Source organism: Conger conger, chromosome 16 (assembly GCF_963514075.1).
Source record: "Conger conger chromosome 16, fConCon1.1, whole genome shotgun sequence".
NCBI lineage: Eukaryota > Metazoa > Chordata > Actinopteri > Anguilliformes > Congridae > Conger > Conger conger.
In genome coordinates, this window is record NC_083775.1 from 10079482 (window position 1) to 10086914 (window position 7433).

General features: G+C 41.3%; 1 pseudogene; it reads left to right on the forward strand.

The window, feature by feature from the left end:
- The first annotated feature begins 1797 nt into the window (after positions 1–1797).
- LOC133113879 (golgin subfamily A member 6-like protein 26) lies at positions 1798–6905 on the forward strand (annotated as a pseudogene).
- The last annotated feature ends 528 nt before the right edge of the window (positions 6906–7433 follow it).

Consider the following 7433-nt stretch of genomic DNA (forward strand, 5'->3'; position numbering starts at 1 on the left):
GCCGTCGAACTTAATCGAATGCTTTTATTTATATCGTTCGAATGACCAAGTGCCGTTAAAAATCAAATTGTATGGCTTTGTGCTATTCGCGTATGCTAGCTACATCATGCTAACATCGTACAGGGACCAGTAAAGGCTTAGAACACACTAGCACTTAGTTATTGTAAGTTTGATCACCTCTACTGTGAAGTAAAAACGTGGACAAATTACGTTTTCTGTGAGAAATCTATTGGCGAGCTCACGTGCACACACAGCGGTCTACATTCTAAAGCTCCACTTTGCCCTCCCTACTAACAGCATAACTTATTGGCTGCAGCATTCATACGTGACCTGAACACAGTTTTTATCCCAAGGCCATCACCACACTGAACTCTGAATTTTGTGGTATTCCAATGTCAATAAAGGAAATCTGAATCTAAATTCACCCGTTCGTACCGCAACCACGGGTACTGCGTTAGCCATTGTGTTCGAAAGCAATACTTTTTTTTCTTCAGTCGCACCCTGCTTCCACCTTCTCCCTACTGCCTGCACTCTCATCATCAGTCGTGTCTGATTCGGGACATATTGTTGGCTCTCCCTCTCCACCAGCCTCCTTCTCTCTCTCCTCACTTTGTTTTTTAAAATAATCTGTAATGGACCGCTTAATTTTTTTGATTGTTTGTTTGTTTCGCGCCTTTTGTCTTCAGCGCCGCTACGTACACGCGCACGCGCACTAATGATGAAGGTACAGGCAGTAAGAGTGCAGGTAGGGAGAGAGCGACTGAGCCAGTGAAAAAGAAAAAGTAGTATTTTCAACCACAATGGCTAACGCAGTACCCGTGTGATATTCGCTGCCGGAGCGGCACCAAAACACCGGTGATCATGATGCACTCGCACTAATGCGACCACGTGAAATTGTAGCTCGCACACTCTCAAAAAATGGTCGCAGTCTAGAACCCTGGAATGTGTTTAATGGATTTCAGTCTCTTTTTTTAAAGTAATCCTGCTTTGTCACTTGAATTAGATTGTTAATGTTTTTTCATGTATTCTAGTGTTCGGGTCACTATTCCTGCTTCATCAGTGGAATTACAGACGGGATGTCTTGTGTGTCTTTCGTTATCACTTCTGTTCCTGGGCCTATTGGGAGCCTGCGTAGTTGTCTCCCTGGCGCTATGGGCGTATCAACTTCCTACTCACCTAGCCTTACAACACTGTAATCAGTAGGATGTGAGGTTGAGTTTCCCTGCCATTTGTTATTTCCTCGCTGAAGTTAGATTAAACTTCTCAACCGTTTTGATAGGTTGTTTTATTGGTTGCCGGGGAGTTATTTATTCCCTTTCTCATTTTTCCCTTCCGTCTCTGGGGTGTATCCCTTGTCTCTAGGGATGCCCCCAGAAAATATTAGTGGTTATCTCACGTCTTGTGGGAAACATTTAGAACCCAACTTGGTCGCGTTTGGTTCTCCAACCCCGCTCCCTTACACAAAGGACCTTTTCTTCACACAGTGAAGCGCTCCACTCTTAAACCATTGATTGCTTGCCTTGCCCACAGATTAAGCTATGATAGTTTACACTTCTTTCAGAATAACAGATCTAACATTAACTGTTATCAGATGAAATCGTGTGACTGTGCGGAGTGATTCTAAACCGTATGGTGAAGAGGTGTGTTGCACCATATGTGTTACTTACTATGCCATGGATTATAAAATGGCTGCATTGACCAATCAGGATCCAGGAATGGAGCTATCAGTTTTATAAGGCACAAGATAACCCTATTTCTCTTTATTCCAGTGGCTAGGGATGACCGACTGAACTTGGTGTTGTTTGGGAGGAGAGGAGCTCAAAAGACTTCTGTAGTAAACACCATCATGGGACAGAGGGAGTCCAGTGTGGATCCCAGCCCCTCTTCAGTGTGTCAGAGGAGAGATGGAGAAGTGTGCGGTCACCTGGTTACTGTGGTGGAAATGCCAGTTCTGTGTGAAACACAGCTCTCTACATCCACTGTATGTCACCTGTTTGCCTCTCTCTCTGGCTCTGGTGTTCATGCGTTCCTCCTGGTCACACCAGCCGGTCCCCTCACTGATGAAGACAAGGCAGAAATAAATAGGATACATAAGTTATTTGGCACAAGAGTGAATGATTACATGATCATCCTTTTTACCCATGAAAGTTGTACTGCAAAACCTATTCTTGACTTTCTGCAGGAGAATAAAGATACTCAGATGCTTCTAAAGATGTGTGGCAACAGGTTCTGTGATTTCAACAACCAGGCCATTGTGAATAACTCAATAGTTCCAGAGCTTCTGAAGGCTATAGAGGAGATGAATAAAGCAACAGAAAGCTGCTTTTCCCTGGATACGTACTGGGAGGCACAGCTGGAGAGGAGGGTTCAAGAGCTGGAGGCCAGGCACAAGACTGAGCTGGAGGAGAAGGACCAAAAAATCAGACTATTAGAAGAACACATTCGGGGCACATCAATGGGTACGTTTGGAGGGGTTCTTTATTTGTTCATAATTTATCTTGTGAAAACAATTACATGACATTGCATTTCAGAGTATTACTGAATATATACAGTGGACTCTAGAATTACTGACACCCTTGATAAGTATGCATAAAAAATATTATAAACACAAAAATAATACCACTATTGAGAATCACTGATATCCTGGAGTTTGCCCTTATGGATCCCCCCCCCCCTCCAGTTCAGAACATAGGTTTTTGATGGGATTTAATTCTGGAGACTGAGATGGCCATTTCAAAACATGTATGTTGTCCAGCAGAAAATCAAATTTTCGGTCAAAATGTCCTGGTACTTTATTGAATTAATTGACCCATTGATCTTAAATAGTGCCCCTGGACCACTGGCAACAAAACATCTCCAAAACAACAATAACCCACATATTTGACAGATGAGGTGCTTATCCTTGTATGCATTCCTCTTTTGCTGTGAAACATGTTGATTGTGTTTGTTTATGGGCAAAACATTACATTTTGGTCTCATTTGACCAAAGCACTCTCTTCCAGTCATAATTACAATGAGGTTCGCCAAACTCCCGATGCTTGATATTGTTTATTCTCAGTAAGGGCTGTCTTTGTGCCGACCGTCAAAAAAAGAGTTTGTTGGTATGGAGGTGCCATTTTATCGTTCTCCAATGGTTGGCATTTATATAGCGCCTTTATCCAAAGCGCTGTACAATTGATGCTTCTCATTCTCCCATTCATACACACACTCACACACCGAAGGAGATTGGCTGCCATGCAAGGCGCCGACCAGCTCGTCAGGAGCATTTTGGGGGTTAGGTGTCTTGCTCTGGGACACTTCGACACAGCCCGGGCGGGGGATCGAACCGGCAACCCTCCGACTGCCAGACGACTGCTCTTACTGCCTGAGCCATGTCACCCCGTTTGCTCCATACTAGCAAACTCTTTGGAAGGGTGTCACAAAGAGCACAATAAACAAAACCAAGCGTCTTGAGTTTTCCAAACCTCATTGTAATTATGACTGGAAGAGAGTGCTATTGTCAGATGAGAACGTTGGATGTTTGGCCATACACACCATCGACATTAGGCAGCAAAATGGAATGCATTCAGTGAGAAGCATATCATAGTTACTGTGAAATATGGCTTTGGGTCATTGATGTTATGGAGATGTTTTGCTGCTAGTGGTCCAGGGGCACTATTTAAGATCAATGGCACAATGAATTTCACAAAGTATCAAGAAAATCATGGCAGAAAATCTGGTTGCCTCTGCTTGGAAGCTGAGTCTTGGTCATGGGTAGATTGTCCAGCAGGACAATGACAAAAAACAGGATTCATTCAAATGACATAATTTAACAGTTTTTAACCCTTTTCTTAGTTCTTTGCCATTTTTGAAATTATAGTGGCCAGATTTCCATACTAAGATATTGAAACCCCACTGATTTCACCAGTTACTTCATAATTGAATGAAATTATTCTAAAGAGAACTAAAAATCAGATCCGAAGCAAAAACAAATGTGTCCCATATTATACAATTGAGGCAATGGTATAGGATTCTTTTTCCTCAGAGGTAATCCTGTCTGTTCCACTTCTTTCTAAATCCACCAAGGGGCAAATGCAGTTGACTTAAAAGGGAATGGAATGGCATTCTGATTGGTTTATTGTATATTATGCCCAAGAAACACCTATTCATTCATTAAGCCACTAAGTTCAGCCCATTTGAACCTTGTGCCCTATTTTGCATTTGAACTACCCACCCTCAGACTAGAAAAAGTGCATCTGACCATATACATCCTAAATAGTGTGCGAACTATGAAGATAGGCCCCACAGTCTGAAACATTGAATATATATATATATATATATATATATATATATATATATATATATATATACATATCTCAATATTAATGATTCTGTTAGTTACACTGATTCTCCATTTTGCAGGTGTTGATGGTAAACATCAGAGCTCTGACTGTGTGAGGATTGTGCTCGTGGGGAAGACAGGAAGTGGGAAAAGTGCCACAGGAAACACCATACTGCAGAGGGAGGAGTTCCTGTCTCAGTGCCGTATGAAATCAGTGACTACCCGCTGTAAGAAAAGAGTAGGGGAAGTAGCTGGCAGGCGTGTTGCTGTAGTTGACACACCGGGCCTCTTTGACACATCAATGTCTAATGAGGAGGTCCAGCAGGAAATAGCCAAATGCATCTCCTATTTGGCCCCAGGACCTCATGTATTTCTCCTGGTGCTACAGATTGGGAGAAACACAAAGGAGGAGAAGGACACATTGCAGCTCATTAAGAGTACCTTTGGTAAGATGGCTGAAAGGTTTACCATGGTCATGTTCACAAGAGGGGATGAGCTTAAAAATGAATCCATTGAAAGTTACCTTCAAAAAGGTGACCCTATAATCCAAAATCTGATTAAAGGCTGTGGAAACAGGTTTCATGTCTTCAATAATAATGACATGACCAACATCACCCAAGTGTCTGAGCTGCTGGATAAGATAGACATGATGGTGCAGAAGAACGGAGGAGGCTGCTACACCAATGAGATGTTCCAGGAGGCAGAAATGACCATAAAGAAAGAATGTGAGAGAATACTGAGAGAGAGAGAGGGAGAGATGCAGAGAGAGAGATGCAGAGAGAGAGAGAGAAGCTGCAGGCAAAACATGAAGAGGAGATGAAAGAGATGAAGAGAAGGATGGAAGAGCAGAGACTTAAAGAAGAGGAAGAAAGAGCCCATCGGGGAAAAGAGCTGAAAGAAAAAGAAGAACATTTAAGGAAAGAGCTAATAGACTGGAAGAAAAGAGAGCAGGAGGAAAAAGGAAGAAGAGATGAGGAAGAGAAAAGGTACAGAAGACTAGAGTTCGAGTGGAAGAGGAAAATGGATGAGATAGAGGGAGAGAAAATGAGACTCATAGAGGAGTGGAAAAGAAAGGAAGAGAAGAAGAGGGTACAAAGAGAGGAGAAACTGCAGCAAGAGCTGATGGAAAAACAAAGAAGAGAAAAGGAAGAATTTGAGGAAAAGCAGGCAGAAGAAAAGAAAGAGAGGGATAGAGAGGAGCAGGAGAGGAGAAACCATGAGGAGAGAGAAAGAAGGGAGTGGGAACAGAAAATTAAAGAGGCAGAGAAAGAGATACAGGAAGACATGAAGAAAAGAGCTGAGGAATGGGAACAGGAAAGGAAAAAGGAACAAAGAAGACAGAAGGAGGTGGAGATGGAACGGAAGCAAAAAGAAGAGCAAGAAAGAAAAGAGTGGGATGAGAAACAAAAGGAAATGAGGGATGAGTTTGAAAAAGAAAGAGAACAAGAAAGACAAAAGAGAGAAAAAGAAAGGAGAGATCAAGAGGAAATAATGGAGAGGAATCTTGAAGAAAAGAAAAGTCAGCTGAAAAAACAACAAGAGGAATGGGACAAGGAACGAAAAGAGGAGAGAGAGAGACGAGATAAAGAGGATGAGCAGAGAAGAGAGGAGGAGAGAGAAAGGCTGGCAAGGATGGAGGAATTTGAAAAAGAAGGAGAAGAAGAGAGACAGAAGAGAATGAAGGAAGATCAGGCCAGGCGAGAAAGAGAAGAGAAAGAACGTGAAGAAAAGGAGAAAGATTTTGAAAGAAAAAATCAAGAAACAAAGAAGAAGTATGAAGAAGATGCGAGAAAAGAAGCAGAAGAAATGAATATCTTTGCAGAGCAGTTCAGAAAATTGAGCAAAATATTTAAGGTGGAAGATTTAAACATCATAATAAGCATGCGAGATGCGCTAAAAGGTGAAAAAAATAAAACGCTTGTGAAATTCCTGGATGATAAAATCAATGAGCTGCGGAAGGCAAAAGAAAAAAAATGGTGGCATTGTAGCACACAGTAATGCTCATTTTAAATTAATGTTGTAAAGCAGGTGCTTGAAAGGTAGTGTACATAAATCCCTGTATGATGTAAATATTTATATATCACTCGTTTCACTGAGTGTATTCGGGAGCACACTTTGGAAGTAAATCATACTTTTTAGGTGGTCTCACAAAGAGGACCTGGTGGAGCCATCTTTGGGTCCAATCACAGTCCAATCATTTAGAGAGGACCAATCATTACTGCCAGTCACTGCCAATCACAACATTATTACCAGATTACTGTCTCTTCTGCCCCTGGACACTGGGTGTAGATGGGCTTCCACTGATATTTTAACTGGCCAACTGATATTTTATGTTTACAGCAGAGCACTCAGTGTCAGTTTCGTTTGAGATCAGTGTCAATTCCAGAAATGCTGCTTCTGCCATGTAGCCTGCCATTCTCTGTGTTTAATAAACAAAGCAAACAAAACACAGCTTCATTGCTTGGTCCTTTGATAATATTAAAATTGTATTATGTGCATTGTTGCCTCTGATATGTGCCTCTTTTTTGTATAATATCTGCTGACATTTAAATATCTTTGGCTTTAAAGGCAGGATTTTCACCTTGAAAATGTTATAATATTATATAAATATCAATCCCAATACCTTGCTTGTCATCTTGTATTTGTTATTCTAAAAAAGCCTTGGACCTCTTCTGGGCATGGACATTTTTATTTATGTATTGTAACTGAAAAGCATGTCCAATACACTGAACTATGATAGTATGCCTTTAAGTATAGTTGGTTTGAGCATGTGGATTTTCAATAAAAAAATTAAATATATACAAATTTGTTATTTGTTGCAATTTAAAAAAATGTGAACCCTCTCCACACACATACTTTCTCACTGATATCTTTTTTATGGGTACAACACTCAAGCACTTCCTGTCTAAAATGGAGTAATGGTGTGACCTCATCCCAAGGGAGAGGAAGGAGTCATGGAGAACAGGAGTTGGTGAGGAAGAACCATTTGTCTTGTAGTGGTGGGAGTATTGAAAAGCAGGCGTATGTGCTCATTATTGTGATGCTTTTGGATGAGTCCAGCTGAGTAGCAGTTTTTCTATCTCACAGCAGAGGAGGGGCACTTTATGGGTGC